The sequence below is a fragment of the Ixodes scapularis genome, unplaced genomic scaffold (assembly GCF_016920785.2).
Source record: "Ixodes scapularis isolate PalLabHiFi unplaced genomic scaffold, ASM1692078v2 PGA_scaffold2__306_contigs__length_199485367, whole genome shotgun sequence".
Lineage (NCBI taxonomy): Eukaryota > Metazoa > Arthropoda > Arachnida > Ixodida > Ixodidae > Ixodes > Ixodes scapularis.
Window position 1 is genome coordinate 961,600 of NW_024609857.1, and position 22,744 is coordinate 984,343.

The following is a 22,744-nucleotide window of genomic DNA, read 5'->3' on the forward strand; positions in this document are numbered from 1 at the left end:
CAGTCGCCACAATGTACGTGAACAATTTACTCGACCGATTCGTGTATATGAAAAGCATTGAAATGATTTACGAACCGCCGAAGCTCCTATAAATCGTGAGTTCATTATCAATCGCGCCCCTCGTAGCTACGTGGCCGTCCATGATTGGTGCGTAGACGCCTGTGAACACTCGCTACTCACTACAGCCTGAATGGTATTACGCTCAACAACAATAATCACAACGACAACGACGACGATGATGATGATGATGACGACGACGATGATCATGATAATAATCATCTCTATTGTCATGAAGCGTTTGCGCACGCACCAGGCGACGTCTTGGTGTACTCAAGGCCCGTGCGCTCCTTGGGCACTGTCAAAGCTGTACACGCGGGCTGTTCACTTCTTCCGAAAGGCCACATAAAAACTATCTTTTTCTGTTAAAGATGTCATCCAGAGGCAACGTCGCGTAAAACCTTTTTGTAGTATTTCAGTACCAAGGTGATGGGTTTAGGAATGGCTAGCAGCAAGCCGCACAACAATATTCGGATCGTCTAAAACTATCAAAAACGCAGGCAATGGCTCTACACCACCTTTCCCCCTCTTTGCGGAACGGACGAAAATCCCCGTGTCTACTTCGATCCAGCCTGCATGTGCACAAGTCCCGTAGAAAGAAGTAGCTTGACAACGCGGTCGTAGCCTGCGAGGATGTATTCTATAAAGACGTACACTAACTGAAATTAAATAAAAATGCGCGCGCAACACCTCGGGTTTATTTTCAGAGGTAAATTGCCAACGAGCATAAAGGGGAATGTGTTCAAGGAACGCTCGCTTGTCTCCGTATTCCAAAAGTGAGAACTGTTTTTCTAAATTTTTTTTCGTCGTTTTTTATGTTGCAGAGTCAAGCCTCGACTTGGACCGGGAGATACGGAGGATTACGTGTGCCTGAAGCTTGGATTTGATGTTTCTAGGAACGGTGAGTGCGTCAAGTTCAAATTCAATACCCACACATACAGTCGTGTGGAATCTGTTACATGGCATGGAAGAGAGGGGGGGAAAAAAGATGGGGAGTACGAAAAAAAAAAATACAGTGAGCCTAATTATAACGAACTAGGCGCAACTTAGTCGAACGTTGAGAAATAGGTAGAAAAAATATCGAGGTAACATCGGCGTCACCGCTTTGCATTTTAAAACACCACTTCCAAGATGGCGCCCACTTACCTCGATAATCACTCGACTTATCGTTGAACCCTCGACTAAGTTACGCCTAATTCGCTACAAACGGGCTCACTGCATTCTCGTTTAAGACACATCTTTGTCGCATCTTAAATCGTGTCGCGTGTATGTGCCGACAGGCGGAAGTTATCCAACCCCAACGGGCGTCTGGTGTGCAGTGTAGATGATAAATTTAGCGAGTACAGTATCACTGCTAACCTGGGGTGTTTAAGGTGCACCACGCAGTAGTGACGTCGGTATACGATGCTCATCCAGATCGAAACGGGTGGGGATTCAACCCCTAGGTTCTGCAGCGCAAGGCTCCACTACACGCGCTCCGAGCTGCAATGGGTGAACAGACTCGGCCAGCGAGGCCCGCCACATTTTCCCGAAACAGGGTTACTTCGAAGAAAGCGGAATGTCCAAACTTCCCGGAGCGAAGCCTGCGGGCTCTCTCCGAATTGAAACGAAAGCACACAGTCCGAGTGGAGGCGGCGACGACGTCTTCGAGTCTCCTTTTCTCCCAGCTTCCACTTTTCCGCTTTTCTCCGAACCTTCGGCCCTCGAAGCCCGAACCGCGACCGGCTGCTTTGCCGGCGCTTCCTCGGGGATTCGGGCTGCTGATCTGGCGATGAAAGCGAACGTCGAGTGAATGGGCGCACGCGGCGGTGCCCCCCTCCTCCGTCTCCTAGTGTGCGTCCGTAGTGCGTGCGTCCGAGATCGAGACCGCGGGCCCCTGCTTTGACGCGGACCGAGCCAGCTGCGGCTATCCTCCCAACCCTGGCTCTGAGTACCCTTTTGAAAGGGGCCCCCTTTCAGAGACGGTCTCAATTTCGCCCCGTCGTCTCCAGGAGGGACGGTGTGTAGGTGAGACCCGGGCCTGCTATTTCCTCGCGGTGTTCGTTCCGTCTCCTGCAAATAGTTTCCCAACTTCGATTCTAGCGAAAAAAAAAAAAAAAATGTGTGGCGAAAAAAAATAAAATTCGCGCAGTTTGAGACTCGGGCTATTTGGTGTGCGCTGCGTCGTGTTGCGCCACGCCGCTTTCTGGAAGGCGACCCTGGCTGGGATTTCTCGTCGTCGATTTTGATGCTTCGAGAAGGCGTCGAGCAAAAGAAAAGGGACGAGACGGCGTTGATGCGTGAAAATGTTTCTGTTACGCGCCTTAGAGCGCGGAACGGCGAGTGCAAGTTTCGCAAGGGAGCCCGACATTGTGTGCTTCCTTTTTTCTTTTTTTTTACCGCTTTCTCAAAACGTTTGTGCCAATGTCTGTCGCGAACCCTAAACGAGTTGAGACGCAGCACTTATTTGTCTCCCCATCCTGCGCAAACGCAATCTCGTTCGGGACTTAACGCTTCGTATACACGAAGGTTGCGAAGGAATTTTGCATTTCTTAGCGTTCTTTCAGTTTACACTAAAACATGTTCGCCGCTACGTTGTTGATTGTCCTTTATCTAATTCATCGAACGATGGAATGGTTCCGATTCAGTACGATACATTCCTAGAAAACGAGCGACTTCACGAAGTTCGCTTATGTCTCTTTTACTCGTGAAGAATAAAATACTTATCCAACTTTTTGAGCTTATAAATAGTCGTATGTTGCGAGAATGGAACAATGCAAGCGGTCAAGGGAGGGAAAGAAAAATATAAAGGCATAATGCAGGTCGAATTCGCACATACCTATGCAACCTTATGAGAAATCTACAAACGAAGGAGTCGCTTCAATGGTTGGTTTATTACCCTGTTAGCTGCCGGCACTGTTTTGGACGGTACCGTACAAAAAGTAACGAAATGCGTTACCCGTTGCTTCCAAAAAAAGAGGACGTGTTACCGTCTACATTACCTCAAAATAGAAGGAACGCGTTACCGTTACTGGCAAAAGGTAACGCACGTCACTTTTGCGTAACGTTTTGTTTGTGAATTAAAACGTTTTACTGTTTCCACGTAACTAGTATGTATAATCGCCATATTTCAAGAAACATTATGTTTAAGAAGAAACTTAACATAATTGCCTTATCTGTTTAGGGTTCCACCTCAATACTCGCGAGGAAAAGTGCGAAGAAGAACGCGAAAAGAGCAAGTATTCGTATGACTTGAAGCCGACACCCGCGGAAAAAAATTACTAAATGTAATTTTTCTAAATTCTTGGAAAGACGTCGCGAGTAACGCAACTATGTTACCCGTTAATTGAAATAAGTAACGTAAGTACGATATCCGTTACTGCTTTGAAAATGTATGCAAGTACGTTGGTACGTTACCAAAACAAGTGTGCCGTCACTTGAAACGCGTTACTGCCAACACTGGTGCCGCGGTCACTCGAACACCGGTTGCACAGCAGCATTTTTCAAATTCAAATCTTTATTTTTCCAGACGTACACTGCAGAGTGTATCTCAAAACGACTCGTTCGCATTTCGCCCCTTTTTTATTTCGCATCATAACTGTTCGGGCCCTCTCAATTGAACCCTCTCCAAACATTCAAACCGTTTCCTTTCGCCTTTGGGCCTTTTCGATCCCGTTCGTACTACGACCGAATGGCACCTGGTACGTTCTCAGCCCTGGCTTGGCTCCGACGCTTTGTCACGTGCGCTGCAGCACCCTTTAAAGAGGCCGTGCGAGGATATTGGGTAGGAATGTTTCTCGCTTTACACACTCATACTGGCACTAATGGGACCCAAGAAAAATCGAACGCAACGCTGCTGACCAAGAAGTGTTTTCGTTGCGCTGGAATTGGAAGGCTAAAAACGGACGTTTTCTTTCAGTTTCTCCTTTGCAAAACTCGATGACGAGGCTGCGGGGGCAACAGCAACAATGCGATTCCTCGGGATTTTTTTCATCAAGCTGCGCGATATGTGAAACACTGGCGGCATTTAATTAACACCAGATCAGGTGGCCTCTTGTTCTGACTGTGGGTTGAAGGGGTAAACGCTGTTTGTTTTTCTCGAATTTGTCCTGCGACTGCCATTGCGCAAAAAGAAAAACAAAAAACGCATTAATTTTAAGGAATAATTGTAAACGGTAGCTAATAAAGTTTAACAAAAATGTCGCATAGTATGGAGTGAGGGGCAATCACCCCGAGTGCACTCTCCCACGGTTCGGGAAAGGGCGTAGAAGCCGCGCTTTGACAGAAAGGGGCAGTTCGGTGTTTTATTGCTCAGCGCCTCCGGCCACTTCCGGACAGTCCAACGGTGGCCCCTGACCTTCGCTGCATGTTTCAAGAGCATAACGGACGTATTCCAGGGACCGTTAGCCAAACCGCTGGACCACAAAGCACGTGTGCTTGTGGATGCGAGTCCGTTCGCGCAGGGGAGTTAGGGGGGAGGGGGCGGACTTGAAGAAGCTTCTTCGGTGATATGCGGTGACCAAGCCATGACACCGACACCTCAAAATTCGTCAATTTAATGCGTTCTTTTTTTTAGGATGAAACGTGGAGGACGTTACGAAAACGGACCAAATGCGGCAGGTTATATATACACGACGTTTCTGCGGAAGATTTCGAAAATCCCGAAAAATATGCGGTTCGCGATAAAAAGAAACTATTTGCGGGAACAAACTACCGGCCTTGGCGGACGCCAAGGATTGCAAAATCATTTGATTAGCGAGAAAATTAACTAAAATGTACTAATTCATTTTTTTAATTAGTGAAAACAAATATACGGTTATATTGAGAAACATGCGAAGCATCACCCTAACGACGGAATCAACTTTTTTTAGGCAGGTATAAATAAGGCAGGAACTGTATTTTACGGCGTTTTGAAAAGAGAAAAAAAACGAGAAAAAAAAAAAACTCAGTTTGGACGCGTTGCTAGGTTTCGGTTTCTCATCGGAGTGGATCTTGGAGCCCGCGGCCCTGCTCCCCGCTGGTCGCGGCGCGAAGTCCCCGACTCGCATCCCTCGTAGGATGGAAGGAAGTGCACGTGTGTTGCGCGTCTCGGCCACTGGGGAGCGGGCCCGCGGGCGCAGAAATGCGCTCCAATAAGAAACCGAAACCAAGGAAATCGTCGAAATTGAGCATTTTTACGAAACGCCGTATAATGTTGCCCCTGCCTTATATCTTTCTAAAGGTTTTATTAAGTGGTTTTCGATTATGCTTATCAAGTTTCTCAATGGAACCAGAAGTTTGTTTTCCCCGATCAAATAATGAATTAGCATAGTTTAGCTCATTATTTTGCTAATTAGTGTGTTTTTGCGATCCTTGGTCCGCCAGGGCTGGTGCTTTGTTCCCGCAAAGGGTTTCTTTTTATTTCGAACAGCATATTTTTAGAAATTTTTGAAAGCTTTCGCAGAACAATTTTGCGTATAAAAACATTATTACAATAACGTATATCAGAAACATTAAACAACGTAAAAGAAATGTGGGCGTAAATCGGCTCTTGATATTAGAAATACATCTTTCTCGCTAAACACCATCTATTCAGATCTGTCCCCGAGCATTCCTAGCAATTTTGATCGAATCACCTTATGCTTTTTTGTGAGTTTTGTTCTCATGGTACAGAGCCTGGACGTGCAAAAGTTTTACTGGTGGCCTTTGCATATTCGCACAGTCGATTCGATACCCGGTATCTAGTGAGTGGCTAATTGAAGGGAGAGCAGAACTGAATCTAACCTTGCAGTCAATTTTTTAATTGAGCAGCGGCGAGGCCGGTAGTGGCAGGTATTGGGGTACTGCCAAGGCACAACTTGTTTGGGGTCTAAATGCTTGCCCGAAAAATATTACGACCTTTATTTTTTTTTTTCTCTCGACGTGTTTGCCACCGTTTCAGCCGATGTTCCTCCAAAACCCAGCATGTTTTTTTTTGTTGGTTTTTTTTTTCACTTTTTTGTGGTGGCGTTTTTTAGTTAGATCACGGACACGGTTCTAAACAAGAACAAAATTGAAATATAGTGCATCCTCTTAAATTGTGCTTCCTAACGTAGGGCATTGCACCCACCCCAACGTTTCACTGTCGCTAATAATCCAGATGCGCCGATGGGTAAATCGCTTCAATGACAATAAATGAGGAAACTGTCGCAAAACAGCAGTGATACCGAAATGCGCGCCACACGAGGAATATGAACGGAGCCAGGCGCTGGCGAGCCTTGCCCAGTTGACCCGAGAGCAACTTTCGGATGTAATCACGATCGCTGATTGGCCGGAACGTAAGTGGACGTTTCCGGAAACAAGCTTCAAAAGTACCGATGTCTAGCACGTGGATATTCACAGAAACAACAATAGGAAACAATGGAGTGCTCGCTTGGAAGGGCTACGAGACGCAGCTCTCGGTGTCACGCTGAAGGCCCGATAATGGCCCATTCAAAACCTCTCCAGAAATGCCGAGAAGCCGTCTCACGTGGGCTGCGCAACGTTATTATCGGGAACAACGAGAAACTCTCCGACGTGGAATTTTCTAGATGTTCACGTGCGTTGGAGATGAAGCGATTCATGCTTTACTTCTTCACCTCGACAAGTCTCTTCCCGGTTTGCAGGTTCTGATTTTTATGTAAAAACCGAGTGCTTACGGGAGATGTCTTCTCTTTCGACAGAATCGCAACGATTTCGGGGAATCTAGCATTTTTTTAGTCATGCTGTCGTGCTGACGCGCATAATTGCGAGTTTTATTAAGCTCATGCTCCTTAGCTTCGGTCAGTTAAGTCGGTGAGAACAAAAATAAATAAACGAACAAATAAGCAGACATCACAAAGTCCTATACTATGTATGAAAATAAATAACACCTTCTTCATTCGTGCCACCTAGCCACCCGATACCAGTAGCAGGGGGCCCATCGATTACATTTAATCGGATTCCCAACAAAACACGAAGGTTGTCGGTGGGCAAGACGCATCCCCAAGATTACGCACTTCTTCTATTTTTATTTGAGAAGACCGTCACCTTTATGATTGCGACGCAACCACTTCTCTCGCCCATTATGCATATGGCGTGCCCCGGTATGTCGACACTGGCGGAGTCTGGCCTCCTGCCGCGCAACGGAGCCGGGGAGGGGGCGTCGTCCAGCGCGCGGGTCATGTGTGCCGTGGTTCAGGGTCAGGGACCGGGACCCCGGGGCCCCGCACGCGAGTTCTCCATCAGCGCCTGCGGTCGAGCACGCCCCCGCGAGGCACGGGCAGCCCGCATACGCTAAGCGCCGACGAAAGCCGAGAGTACACTGCAGCGGTCGGCTGCCTGGCACCATTCATTACCGGCAGCGTCGCTGGCATCACCGATGGCATTCGCCGTCGGGAGCGCAGCGGCGAAGAGGACCAAGCTGCTCTCCTGGCGGAGTACGTGGCGTCGCCGTCAACGATTTGCACGTCATGATGACGCGTTTTGAACACCAAGAACAAAATATATCCAGCAGTCAGATTGCCAGTACGGCATGCTTTTCGTGTAAGGCCCGTCAAAATATTAAGCGCTGGGTAAAATCATCCATCTGCGTTAAGTTCTTATTTTGAACTCTTTTCGTTCATATTCCGCCCATTGAAAAGCACGGCGAAAGCACCCAAGTACTCACCTGATTTCGCTACACCACCGTCTGCTTCCGCACAATAAAGTCCGTCTGGTATGGTCACCGAATGTCAATAGATGCGCACGTGAACGCAGCATCTGAAGCCAGCTACAGCAGAGCCATGTTCCGAATGCCGTCTGCTACCAACGCGGCAACGCTAGCTTGAGCTCCAAGGCTGCCAAATAGATCGCGCTGCGTGCAGTCAAACCCTCGTTTCGCTCGGGGAAACTTCATCAGGCCCGACAGTGGACCAATCATCGTCGGAAGTGCAAAGGGTTTGCCAGGTGACCGCTTTAGGTTCTTAGCGTCGACCTCCAGAACGGCGCGTCCGACTTCGGCAAACGTTGTGGCATTCACGTTAGCAGACGACCCTCGGAAGATGGCGTCTCCCGTTGCTTGCTTCAAACACTGCGTTCGCGCGTTCCTTCATAAAAAAGACGCTTCGCTGCCGTGATAACGGGGACTAAAGTAACTGCATCGTGCGAAAGTACACGCTAAAAAAAGCCTGCGTGTCTACTTACCCGAAAACACTCAAAGAGCCAATCTCGGCGATCTATGAATCAGCTCATCGAATGATGGGAGGAACATCCGTTTAGAGCTAAACATGACGTCTGCGCTGTGGCATTACGCAATGCAAAGCGTCATGCTTGCATTGCGTAATGCCACAGCTCAGACATATTTTTTAGGTCTTAACAGATGTTCCGCCTCATCATTCCCTAAGCTGATTTCGTCGATCGCAGAGATTGGCTCTTCGAGTATTTTGTGTGTAAGTAGACGCGCAGGCATTTCTTAGAGTGCAGCGCCAGGTACCCCATATCATCGCCATTCTGCCTCATGAAATGAGCAATTTCTCCTTGGCCTCTCCATTCTTGGTGAGCTGATCTAAATTCTCTTGTGACGGGTGGCTTCATAGAGACGTTTCGTCTATATCGAGATTTTTCTCTCCACACACCGGCCAAACCGTCATACATCCTCGTACCACCACCACATGCGGTGTCGGTGCTTGGAGGCATCGAAAAATAAGTTTGTTTTGAAATACGCTGGAAGAACAAAATATTTTAAGATATCCGTGGAGATTGGCATTTTTGATAATTTTATTGCATACAAAGTGCCGAATACCCTTATATTGTCGAAAAACGCAGTGCGATGATGCTTTAGGGTGATCATTGTGCGTTTGAATTAGAACGACCTTTTTGAAGCTTCGAAAATTCGGGGGCCGAAGGGGTGATTGCCACAGCAACGGAGACCGATTGATGCGAGGTTTTCGTCGTCTGTCTGTTGGTATTCGTTTGTGTTCGTCGAGCAGGCAGGGAAGGCAACGGCGCCACTTTCCCAGGATACAGTGAACGTAACGTGACCATAGCATAGGTCTTTATCGTGCTGAAGGAGATGGCGAAGTGACGAGGTCAGGTGCATTCTTGGGCTCTTTCGCCGTGCTTTTCAATAGAAGGAACGGGAACAAAAAGTTTCGAAATAAGAACTTAACGCCGTAAACTGATTTTCTCCAGCGTCTTATATTTTCACAAGCGTTACACGAAAAACATGCTTTTAGCTCGGAATTTGGACGAAGTTTCTTGTACTGCAACACGGGGCTAAACTATCGATATGCCCGTCAAACTTTCCGTTACGAAGATGTAAAGAACACCCCTGCACACTGTGATAACCTGGCACGTGCTCGTTGAGGGTGAAAAATTTGGAAAAAGAGTCCTCGTGCGACGTTGTGGGCTGGTTTCTATGACATCATAAAGCGAGTGCCTGCTTGCAACCAGACACTCTTATTCGTGCTGACATCGGCTAGGTGGTGCAAGCGGCCGCCCATTTTAAAGGGCTCTACCGTTTGCATTGATCCATCCATTGTATAACATTCCCAAAGCACCAAGTGCTTAACGGAACTTCAAGCATTCGCTACACTCCCCTTAACTTAATATTCTAGTCAGGCTGCGTGAAGACTTGTCCAAACAGGACACTTCAAAAATCGTGAGGCGACACGACTCCGGCAAAAATTGTGGAAGTTAGAGCTTCCGGCAGTCCGGCAGTCTGATGTCTGTTTGAAAACGACCAAGCAAACATCACGGCTTTCCTCTTCGCTTACTCCACTTTATGATGACCTCGGTCCTCGTCAGACTTGACGTCAAACGCCAGCTGCCAATGCTCTCCATCCGTTCTGCCGGGCCCTCGTATTCTTGGACGTGTTCCAAAACTCACTAGATCTTACTCCAGGGTAAGGGTTTTGTACCTTTGCGTTCAAAAACCTACCCGCGTCTAGCGTCCCTCTATCCCGCCGCCGACCCGTCGAAGTAGCTGGGATCTCTTTGGTTAAGATTTCGAACACAGCCCTTCCCTTTCCCGTTTTCGAAACCTGAGGAGCAGCGGAGGCCTTGTGCAATTTAAAGGGGCCTTGCAATCATATATTTAAGCGTCTACCTTTTATGCGGTTTCCACGTCTCTTGGGGTTCGGGCAAGCCAGCGGGCACGGAGAGAGTAGCTAAATATAAGTGCGCCATATTTTAACCGGACGACACGGAAACCTCCTCCACCGACGAGGGCGACCCGCGGTACCGAAAGCGCGCAAAATGTGACGTCTTTGGTCCTGGGCTTACTACTGGTCAGAGCCGCTAAAAACTTCGTTTTGGTCGAAATACAAAATATAAGTGGCGCGAACCGTTTCAATTATTTATAAAAGTAGGTTTTGTTCACTATTATACATGAAAAAAAGAAAGCAATGCAGTTTATAAAGTACGGAAACAAGAAATGACCCGTCGACATACCCGCCGCCAAGCGGTGGAAAAGACGGCGCATACTAGAAAGGAGTAGTGGGACAAGGCGCCGACACGGAAAAATCCTGGATGCACGCGGTGGCGCTGGAGTCGTATGGACAAGAGGATCCGACCGGCTCCCAGCGTTCCGAAGGCCTTCGGCAAGAGGCTTTGTCTTGCGGTTTGGCCGTTTCGCGTAATGGCAGCGCGAAGTGACTCCCATTCTGAACTGATCTTTACCCCGTGTTTGCTGTCGTTCGTGGCCAATGAAGTGTCATGCCGAATTAGTGTTTAATCACGCAGCAAATGCAATTAAAGCCGCTTTGGCTGCCCGCTGCATACAGCCTATCCAGAACATACTTTAGTGGCGCCCTCTCGCACCGTCGACACGGAGTTCGGCGGCCGTGAGCGCTCGATGAGCTCACTATTCCTCCTCTAGTTCACGGCCACTGCGGCCACTCAAGCCAGGACCTACGACGTCATGAAGGAGGTTATTTTTTGCTTGTTTTTGTAATTCTAAATTGTCTATAACTTTTAAAATAAAGCGAATTTCGCGAAAAGAAAAGTTTCACTAAGTTACTACATTCAGTGCGCTCAAGTTCGGTGCAAATTAAAAAACAGTAGAAAGTAGCAGGGCCCCTAAAGGGCTATTCATACGAGGGAGAAATCCCGGGGATTTCTCCACGGCGCGTGCATCCCGTGACGACAACGTCAAGCTTTGCGTTGTGCAAAAGCCTCGCGTTTTTGTCTCGTGATGCGCGCGCGCCGAGGAGGAATCCCCGGGATTTCTCCCTCGTGTGAATACCCCATTCCGACAGCCGACAGAGCTTGTGCGTGGCTGTCCGGACGCACGTGACGAGCATGCTCAAGGCCTCCTTAAAAACCATAAACGAAATTTGCAAAAAAAAAAAAAAAAACACTTTTTTCGGCAAAAAAAAAAAAAAAACAGATAGAAGCGGACCGCCGCACGACTTATGTCGGAGTCGTGTCTCCTCACGACTTTTGAAGTATCCAGCTCGGACGGGACTTACGATGGACAACGACATGTAATCAACGACACTTCGACTCGACCTCGTGAACGGATCAAAACGAACCGCAAAGCCCCCTACTCTCTCCCCGAGGAGCCTCGAGAGGTGCCGGATATGGATCCCATTTCTTTCATTAAAAATAAAGAAACAACAGTGAATCTAGAGCGATCGTGCGATATCCGAGCGAGTTTCATCATCAAGAAATAGCAAGTTACATTCGAGCGGATCGACCGTTGGCGTACGGGGAATTCTGCCCCTGTGTTCATTTGTCGCTAGCGACCTATTTCGCGACCGGCACAGAAATGCTGGCAGAGAATATCTTGAATATCAAATCCCAATTTATTAAGGAAATCGTCTTCAGCAAACACGGAACTGCGGTCTAGGCACGAGTCAAAGTTCCGCGAGAACGGACATAAACAAAATGTGCACATTCAACGCCATAATTGTATCCGCGCTCTTCAATTCTGTGTGCGTGCGACAACACGCCTATGCGTTCCGGGAAATGAAGCGTAATGAGAATTTCGAACGCTCATCGAGCGGCGGTTATTTGCGGACCCAATTTTAATTTCGATCGGGGCGAACCGCCGTAGCATCCCATACTTTTCATAAATATCCATATTGAATGGGGGAGACGGGTTCTGTTTACCAAACCGGTGATGTACCAGTCATCAGATACGAAAGAAAATTGGACTCGGGCAGGAAAATTCGGTTCACGCTACTGCTCTCTATTGACGAAATAGAAGAGCCGATGAAATATACATGCGCGGTACTGATTCAGAGAAATCTTATGAGAGACATATTTTGATATCTCATAAATTATATACCTTGTTTTAGGTTAAGCCGGCCTTGTTTCTGTAAACAGAAAAAAAAAACACGAAAAAACATGGTCGTGTTTATTTGTTCGCATACACGACACGGAAGTAAAAAAACACACAAATAATGTTGCAGTTACGCAAAGAAAGAAATCTGATGCGAGCAACGTACGTACTTTCATTCAATACCGCACGTCAAACACCGAGTGTCAATTTGAGCGGTTCAAATAAACTTTGAAGGAAATGAAGTTCATTTGTGTATTTATTGGAGGCAAACATAACATGAACGAATATATTGCCCCAAAAAATTATTTAGGAAGGAGTACAGATTTCATTCTAATTTCTTTTCACGATATAAAACATCAAATTTCAGACGAGAAATATAAGACTCGCACGCTCCGGTTAACAGATAGGTAACGCAGACTGGCTGAAATCGGTGTTGTATAAAATTTTACATTTTAATTTAAAAAAGAGACGGCTGCAAAGTCACATTAGAAAAGTGTTCTTTTTATGGAATTGTAGAAGTTTTTTCGGGTAAACTATAGTTCCAAAATTCTCTCCGGTAACGGAAAATTGCGTCTTTATTATTTTTTTTTTTTTTTGGTGCTGAGCCGGAGAGTTACAGGCACGTTCTTGTCGTGTGAACAGATCCGTCAACAAATCCTGCTCTTCGTTGACTTTCAGTACAACGAGGGTATTGTTTGTGAGTGTCACTGACGTGTTGGTATTCGGGGAGCTTTGCAAATAGGCATCGAGCTCAATCATGTGCTAGGGGGTCGATAAAAAAACTAGTGTCTGTGTTTGTAACATTTCATCCGATGCAGTCTCGTGCACTGAATCTGAATATCTTGTAAAGTGTTGTTATGTAAACAGAGCCCTCTCTAACGCAATGGAGCAGGACCCTAACAAGATCGAGAATTGGATCAGTTGGCGTAAGTTAAACAGGATGAAAATCCAAGAGCGGCTCAAGAACAAAGACACAAAAAGAAATACAAGCACAAAACAAATTAGACGCAGTCGGTTCCTGTTCATGAAATTTGTTGGTCTTCGTACTTGAGCGTTGTTAAATATCCGGCAAGGTACATTGGAAGTTTTTGCCCGAGAATGGACGGAGGAAGATTTTCGTACCAGCGTGTGCGGGTGACATATTCGGGTGATTAGTCGACGCCGACTGCGGGCTGCTCTGCATCTTTGAATAAAAAAAAAATGGGGTTCTTCTTGCTTATGAGCTTCAACGGCTTAACCATTAACGCGTTCGTTGCAAAAAAGAAAAAAAAAACACATTAGACGTACGATGTTCAGATAGTGTGGTCGGTCTGCCGTAACGTGGCTACACAGATTTACAATGTAGATGCCATGTTTGAAGAAATATACCCGCTGAAACGGCGAGTTTTTACGCTTGCATGCAAAGTTTCTGCTCTTATTTGCACCATACAGTGCTAAGAGTATCACGTATTAGATAACATATCTCTTCAAGGTACCGGCATCTTGGTTTACCATTTAAAAAAAAGCGAAAACAAACGCGATGGATCTTGACCGCCCAAGCTGTTTACGTTGTTTTTACAATACGGTCAACGTCATGAGTACGGATGGAGTCACCAGAAGCATAACTTGACGTGTTGAAGAAAAACGAAGATTGAGGGGGAAACGGAAACAAATCTTGAAGTGTCAGACGGTTTCGCGCCCTTCCTGACTTGATCTTTAGAGAATACGACCAAGGTTACTTTGTCGGCGACCGGTTCGAATATTGTGGTTCTCCTTAGGGCCACTGCCTTTGGGAGTTCCACGTTCGCGACGAGACGCTCTACCGCGAAGCGGGTTCGTACTCGCGTGGCATGCTGCTCGTTGAGCGCAAACAGACACCAGTCACGTTGGTAACGGTGATAAACTCTGTTCATTTACAATGAAACAAAATAACAACAACACAGCGGCTATAAGCTGGTGAACGCCGTCAGTGTGGAGATCGCCCACGGCCGAACGGTCGTTCACAAATGTACAAAGGACGGGGTAAACGCTCACCGGTGCGCCGGAAGTTTCCCCGTTGTCGCCGCCGCCGAATCCCAGGAAGAAGAGAGCGGAGAACTGTTGTCCGCTGGTTTTAAGATAACGGCGGGGGCGAAGTGGCCAATCAAGGAGCGACACGTCGATCTCCTTTGTGCGGGGGTTCGTTACGGAAATCGCCCCAAGGGGGAGAGGAGGAAGCCACTGGATGGATGGATGGATGAATACGGCTGAGCCCTTTGGATCGGGCGGTAGCTTACGCCACCTAGCCATTTTGTTTTACCATTTAAGCTTAGAATATTTAAATGTGAAATCTATATTCACTCCGCAGTGCAAAGAAAGTGAGGCTATGAAACCCCCTTGCCATCAGTGAATAAGAAAATACCTAGTTTTCTCTCGATTTCTGCCACCATTCACTTAATCTTTGCTTGGTAATCTCTACAGTCTTGAAATCCACTCTCCCTTCGCTGTCTCTAAAACCCAATGACTTTATTAAATCTATGTTGTCTTCGGTAGGCATAGGGTGAAGCCCTTTGCAGTAGAGTATCAAGTGCTCAGCCGTCTCGTCCTCCTCTCCACAAGCAATGCACACTGTATCCATTTCCTGGTACTTCACTCTGTATGTTCTGGTTCGCAGAACACCCGTTCTTGCCTCAAACAGCAATGAGCTTCCCCTAGAATTGTCATAAATGCTTTCTTTGGCAATAACTCTTTTGTTTAATCTATAGCTTTCCAGAGCAGTCTTTGTCTGCATTCCCTCTAGCCACCGATCCCTTTCTGTGGCCTTAACTTTCTTCTTAACTGAGACTTGCTCTTCCGTATCTTCGCTATAGCCCAAAAACTTTCCTCTTAATTTCCTAGTGCGCTGTCTCCACTTTGTGTCTACACTCCTCATGTATAAATAGCTGAAAACCTTTCGTGCCCATTGCTCCCCATCCATTAGCCTCAACCTATCCTCAAATTCTACCTTGCTCACCGCTTCCCTGCTCTCAAATGATGCCCATCCCATGTCTCCTTGTACTCCCTGGTTTGGCGTTTTGCAATGCGCCCCCAAAGCCAGTCTACCTACTCCGCGCTGTTTTATTTCTAGTTTCGCATGCACTTCGGATTTCATGCATAGCACTGCGTTTCCAAATGTCAAGCCAGGCACCATGACCCCTTTCCAAATCTCTCTCACCACCTCATACCTGTTGTAATTCCAAAGTGCTCTATTTTTCATTACAGCTGCATTTCTGTTGCCCTTACCTATTATATACTTTTCATGGTCTCTGAGATATTCTGCACCATCACATATCCATACTCCTAGATACTTGTATTTACTAGCTCTCTCAACTGTAATATTCTGTATCTTCAGCCTCTCAACTTCATCCTCGTTAAAAATCATGACTGCCGATTTTTCGCTACTGAATTCTAAACCTAATTCCTCTCCTTCCCTACCACAGATGCTCATTAATTCCTGCAACTCTGTCCTGTTGTTAGCCATTAGTACAATATCATCCGCATACATCAATCCCGGTAAGGATTGCTGAATTTTTTGGCCTAGCTTACTGTAAGAAAGGTTGAACCCAAGCCCACTCTTCTCTAGTCTATCCTCCAATCCTCTCAGATACAACATAAACAGCAAAGGCGATAACGGGCACCCCTGCCTAAGGCCTCGTCTTATCTCTATTTTCCCTGTCGCCTTTCCTTCCCATGTTATAATCACCTTGTTATCTTTGTAAATGTTCCTTAATAGTGCTGTTAGTCCTTCATCTAGGTTTAAGTTCTCCATTATGTCCCACAGGTTTCTTTGGTTCACATTGTCATAGGCACCCTTGATATCCAGAAATGCCAGCCAGAGCTGTCTGTTTTCTTTTTGCGCTATTTCTATACACTGTGTTAGAGAAAATAAGTTGTCCTCCAACCTTCTTTGTTTTCGAAACCCGTTCTGTAACTCGCCCAGTATGCCCTCGCAATCTACCCATTCCTCCAGTCTGTTCTTTATAATCTGCATTACCAACCTGTAAATAACCGGTGTCACGGTTATAGGACGATAATTTCTAATATCAGACTTATCTCCCTTTCCCTTATATATCATACTCATCCTACTAAGCCTCCATTCATCTGGAATATTTCCTTTTGTTATCATGGTACTCACTACCTCCCTTAGTTTTGCCTTAGATTTAGGACCCAAATTCTTCACCAGCTTGATAGGGATACCATCTGTGCCTGTCGACGTGCCACTAGGGACTCTTCGTTCCGCCTTTTCCCATTCTCTTTGTCCAAAATCCGCGATGTCACAAACTGGACTGCTACTTCCTTCGGTTCTCCTATCTTCCACATGTACCCGTTCCCGAAATTTCTCCTCCATCACTGCTCCTATATATTGTATCGCATCATCTCCCTCTAATTGATCTCCCTGATGCGAGAGTATGAACCTCTGTCTAGCTTGCGTTGTTTCACCGAGTGAGTTCAAGTGCTCCCAAAACTTCTTGGCAGCATTTCTATCTTTCTTACTTACATTACTCATCCATTCCTCACCCTTTCTCTGAATTTTCGCATTGATCAAACTGGATGCCTCTCGGCGACATGTTACAAAATTGTCCCATTTTCTTTTTACTTCCGTTTCGGACTCCCCACTACGCTTGGAATACCTGTGTTCTCTAGAGGCTTCCTGACGTTTTTGTATCGCTTGCTTCACTTCTTTGTCCCACCAACTTTTTGGTCTATGTCCTTGCTTCCCCTTTCGTTTACTCTTAACTTTGTCTAGTTCTAGAGAAAAAAGCCTAGTTAGGCTCTCATAGGTCCAATCTGTATGCCATTGCCCTGAAACTGCTGCCTCTATTCTTTCAACAACTATTTCCAACTCTTTGTCGCTGCAGAAAGTTTGCTTTGAATTATGTTGTCTAGTTTCAGCATTTACTTCTCTGGCAAAATTCAGCTTAATACGTTTGTGATCACTACCAAGACTTTTGGAACCTTCTTCATCTATTTTCATTACTTGTAACTTACCATATATTTTGTGTGACATGAGTACGTAATCTATAGTTGAATGCAGATTGCCAGTTTCCCAAGTTATGTGCCCGTCACACTTCTGACTGGTATTACATGAAACTAAGTCATGTTTTTCCACCAGTTCTAGTAATATGCTTCCAGTTGAGTCCGTATACCCATCCAGACCCTCAATATGGGCATTCATGTCTCCCATAATAATTATTTCGGAGCCTTCGCCTAGTTCACTAATGTCTCTTGATATGCAATCAATCATTTTTCTGTTTTCCTCTTTAGCACCTGTCCCTGTCCATAAGTAAACCACTCCAAGGACTGTTGATTCCCCAGCGACTTTTCCTTTCAGCCACAAATGTTCGGCGCACTCCTTTCTGATCCTTTGAAAGTTCATATTCTTCTTAATAAATGCTCCAATTCCACCTCCCTTCCTCGTTCCCTCCATTCTGTTGCATTCTTCCCACACATAGTCAGGGTTGCAAGGTGGCTGCTCCATGTCTCTGAGATGTGTTTCCACAAACCCATACACCATTAAATCCTCCTTTCTTAGTTGCTCCTCCACCTCTTCCCATTTTAACCTATTTCTACCACCCTGCATGTTAATATATCCAATGTCTGATTGTGCTGATTTTTTATACCTGTTCTTACGTTTTCTCCTCTTTTTAACCCTGGGTGCCTCTCCTGACTTTGTTGGGTTTTCAGTTACTTCAGTGCCCCCAGGGCCCTCGGTCCCCCCAAAAAAGCAGTCACCGTGCGGCCCATCCTATCCCCCACCCTGTAACCCGTGGCCTCACTGTAGTGAATGCCATCTGCAAAAGGGCGGGAGCCAGCCTCGTACACTTCTCTGTTTACTTCCATTACGTCGTACCGAAGCTGTCGACTCATACCCTTAATTACTCCGTTGGCTTCGACAACCCTCCTCTCCGTTAACCCGGACTGCCCCCGAACTTCTGGAATGGTGCACACAACCACATGCACATTCTCAGACACGTCCCTCAGCTTACGTATTCCCACGTTTAGCTGCTTTCCGAGGTTCTGGCTCCTGCCCTTCAGCACATCATTAAGCCCCGCATGAACTATTACTAGGTTCCTTCCCTCCCGGTTATCCCACACCCTCTCACGTGCTGCGGTCATAGCATCCACCATACACTTCCCTGGCTGGACCTCTACGGTTACCCTCTGGTCTCCCTTCACCCTGTTATGTACACCCCTCCTAACCCGTGCTACGTTAGAGCTCCCCACTACCAGTACCCTAGATCCCCCTGGTGCCTGCGCGCCTTTGTCCTGCGACTTATCTCCTGTCACCTGACTGCCCGACGCCTGCTGCTCGAAGGCGCCATTGAGCTGAGGTTCAATCAGCTCTCCAGCGTCGTCGAGCCCGCCTGCCAACAGGCCGGACTCCCGACCACCAGGGACCCCAGCCTGCAGACTGGTGGTTCGTCCCGCTAGAACTGACACTTCCTCCTTTCTTCCCTCGCTACTCTCACTCGCTCGAATTACCCCTTCCAGGCGCTCTACCCTACTGTCACACTCCCTCTTACGCTCCTCTAAACCCGCCTTCCATACTTCCCCCAGCTCTTCCGCCTGCTTCTCGAGGCCGACCCGCTGCTCCCTCTCATGATTAAGCTGCCTAGTCAGCTCCTCTACCTGGGCCTCGAGACCCACCCGCTTCTCTCCTTCTGCCTTAAGCTGGGCCTCAATCTCCCGAAATCTACCCTCCCATTCCCCAGTTACCTGCTGAAGCTTCACACAAAGCCGACACTCGAAACTCACCTCCGCCGCCACCTCCAGGCTCCCGAAACCCGTCTCCTCCAGGTAACACCACCTCCCACACCCCTCGCACTGCACCAACTCGTCCCCACCCTTGTCATGCCGACCCAAATCTAGACCCATGTCTAGACCGGGAACAAACCGTCCCTTCCCGCCAAAAATTCAAACAGAGCCTACTTTGCGAAACTAACGTTAACTGCTGCTGTTCAAACCTAATACTGCTACCGCATAGTCACTTCCAATCAACTCTCAAAAAAAGAGAGAGAAAAGAAGAAAAACTGGCACTTAGCTTCGGATGCTCGAGGAGAACCAGGAAACACGTCCGCTCACCGCAACTCAGTCGAGAGACTCACAGTGGTAAGCAGCGCCACCTCTCGCTACGCCAGCGCGGCCGCCACGGCGCGCCAAAACGCTGACGCGACAGAATGTTGAGGGATCACAATCCCCACAACATTCAGACGAACAATAATTTTCAGAACTCGTATCATTCCGTAGTTAACATGCCGTCCTGAGAGAGAAAGGTAAAGCAAATGTCTGCTGCATTCGAACGCTTGCAGCGACATGCCGTCGCCATGGTTGGATCCAAACCCAGCAGGTAGCAACTGCATCGATTGGACTTTTTGTAGAAAAAAGTCGTTCGATTTACGGATCTAGACTGGCGAAGAAAAGTGAGGTGATATGCGACGTTCTAATAGGCGCGTGTCTGATGCATTCGTAAATCGATTAAACGTACAATCGGGCGAACTGTCTGGCTAAATCGAGCGTGCCTAGTATACGCAGTTGAATCCCGCGATACGTTATCTCCGAAGCTGCAAACCGGGAACGACTGGGAAGAAGTCGAAACCTCTTACCGATTCGCTAAAGCACACGAGCCGCTTTTCGCATCTGGAGCCGAAAAGAAACGCGCGGTTCGCGTTCGTTTTGCAAGTCGACAAAGGGGGCAGGACGCACGTGTAAGGACAAGAGGCCCGCCACACAGCTGCCGTCCTCCGCATAATTCGGCAAACTCTGCGGAAAGGAATCGCTCGAGGCTCGACGCAGGAAGCGACAACTTGTTCCCAGTCCTCTTTCGGGGGACGAGTGCGCTTCCACAGACAGCGCTCCAACAAAATCCTCGTTTCTACTGAGATGCGGCAGTAGCGAGAAAATGGTGTATGCCCAACTGAAGGTGTTGACTCTGTGGTAGCACGGCTGCGTGAACGAAGGCTGTGCTTCCGCTAAAGTGCTCCTCTTTCGAGCTTCGGTCGGAGTATCGGCGCCGTGTCGTTCGCGTGTCGCCGTCTGGAGGATATTTGTAGCGTCACCCAAAATGAGGATACTTGAGTCGGCCATTCCTAGAATACGTGGTGCCCTCATCGCCTTCTCGGTGCATTATGTACGAGACGCGGAAGAGTATATTGGCAAGGACAAGAAAGAGAGTGGGACTGCCAGATGACCAAGTTCACGTGAACTTCAGGCTCGCTGGTCTTTAATCAAACTGCGCGAACTACTGAAATAAGAGCTAATGTGGAGGCGAGCGGGTACGGGGTCATACGGAGAGAACGCGGAGATAAGAAAAATCGATAAAAAAAAAATGAATGCGAACACATCTTCTGTTATGTCGGTCCTCTTTTATTTTTCTTCTTTCCTTGCCTCAAGCTTTTCTCAGTATGTATATGACTATGTTTTGTTCTTTTGTTTTGTGTTGTTTTTTCGCTATATATATTTTTTCCCTGAAGTCGCTGAGAGACTCGATCCTGTCGTGTCGTACGGGTGGGGAAGCTGTCTTGATGTGCTGCTGTGCTGCTGTACTGGACTGCGTCGCCCTGACCGCAGTCGTCGGCCAACCGAAGTACCGGAGTGCGGTCAGAGCAACGGCCATATTATACCCACTCATATTGAAAGTGATGTCCACTTAAATAAGACGTTACCAATCGAAAATTATATTGATGTGCATACCGAACTGTGTGGATTACAAGCTCGACAAAGCGCCCCCTATATCTCTCCCAAATCTTTTTTTGTTTCATTTGTTTTCATTCCACCGAGACTCGGTCGAAGACCTCCCGCCGTCTCGTTACACCGGTAAGAAGCTGGGAATGAATCGAAAGGACGATTGAGGTAAACCGGAAGCGCCGTTCGCCGAGGAGATCTGGGCGGCCGGCCTCTCGACATCTTCTTCCCCGAGAGGACGACAATGCGACGCGCGTCAGCTGTGCACGACGCCGCAAAGGAAGGAAGGACGGCGTCGCCGTTTCCGGAACACGGAGACCGCCGCAAGAATTCCATTTGCTCGGTCCGCTCGCTGCTCCGGCTCAGGTTACACGCAATAGCGGCCCCTCTTCGTGCACTCGAATTTATTTCCGAATCGCTCGATGGGCATATATTCCCGTCCGCTGGCTCTCTTGCGCGCTGGCTATGTCGCCGCATTCTCGTCTGCGTTTCGTTTATTTTTCTTCTTTTATTCAATTTTTTTGTTTGTATGGGTGTGAGTATGAGGAGCCTCAGAGCTCGGCCAATCACGGGCGTTTCTTTCTCACCCGCTTTTTTTCTTATTTTGTCTGTGTCTGCGCAATAAGCTCGAGAGTTATCGTGAATTTCTCTATTTTGACGGGGGAAAAAAAGGCTTCCTTTTTATGTGTCTTAAATTTTGTCGAGAGGCGACGATATAGAGGCACTTCTCTTATTTCCATAACCTTCATATGGTACAGTCGGGCTCTGGAGTCTCTCGCACAACTTTACGCTGCTACGCGGTTCTGCCGAGGCTGCATGCGGCGAAGGAGAGGAAAGCAAAGACACAAACGTGAATTTCTTTTTACGTTGACTTCAATATCTCTCCGACGCGATCGAGGTGCGGGGCTGGATAGGGCACTGAGGATAGGAGGGGGTAAGCGCGGGAGGGAAGGACATGTCTCCTTGAACTGCATGCAAGGTGGGAAAAAGTGGCAGAGCCGTTTCGACGCGTGCGGCAATCATTGTCGAGCAGTCATATGCCTCTTGCGGGAAGACACTAACGACTCGTGACAGCAGCCGCAAGAGCCTCTGGCAAATATTTCCAGCCTTGTGCCACCTTCCGAAATCCCGTGCGCTTCGGTTGCGGACCGGTGATCGCCGCCATGCCTTAGAGCACAACACCGCGTCTGTACTAACGCTTCGATCCCACTTTTGACGGTCCGTTAAAAATCGGTTTCTCGACGTATCGCTCTGGGATTTGCTGCGCAGATGCCCGAAGGTGGTGCATTCATAAATTTATAATATGAATACATAAAACCTCCCATGTCAAAAGAAGAAAACATAAAAAACTGCTTTTGTAAATGGAAAAAATTATCGCTCAGCCTTTTTTTCTTCAAAATCACGAAAACATTGTTCTTGGCTAATCTGACTTTTATTACGACTGAAACTTCGGTGAAATTAACGTAAAATACAATTGGTCTACCTATTCTTCATTTCATTTGGCACAAATAAGCGCCACTGTGACACAAAATATTATTTAAGTTTGGTATATGCATAATGCATTGTATAGGGAAAACGGGTTTTGATGTTTCGTGATTTATTCGGACGAGCCAATCTTTCCACAATTTCAGTGAAAGCTTCTACTGCGTTTGGGCGGCTCTGTAGTAAATTCTAGCGCGATAATACAAGAATCTAGTTTATGCAAAAAGAAAAATATTCTTATAGTCAACTGAAGCTACATATTATCTGTACACAGTTAAAGCTACGTTTCGCAACATATAGTTTGTG

The 22,744-nt window shown here is 47.2% G+C and overlaps 1 protein-coding gene across 2 annotated transcripts in view; it reads left to right on the top strand.

The window, feature by feature from the left end:
* The window catches only part of LOC8036317 (toll-like receptor Tollo), a 229,181-nt gene that overhangs the window by 69,072 nt on the left and 137,365 nt on the right, over positions 1–22,744 (top strand). For both annotated transcript variants that reach the window (XM_040221679.3, XM_040505012.2), the window contains exon 2: positions 882–958. The gene's annotated coding sequence lies outside the window, so the exon portion shown is untranslated. The remainder of the gene's footprint in view (positions 1–881; positions 959–22,744) is intronic.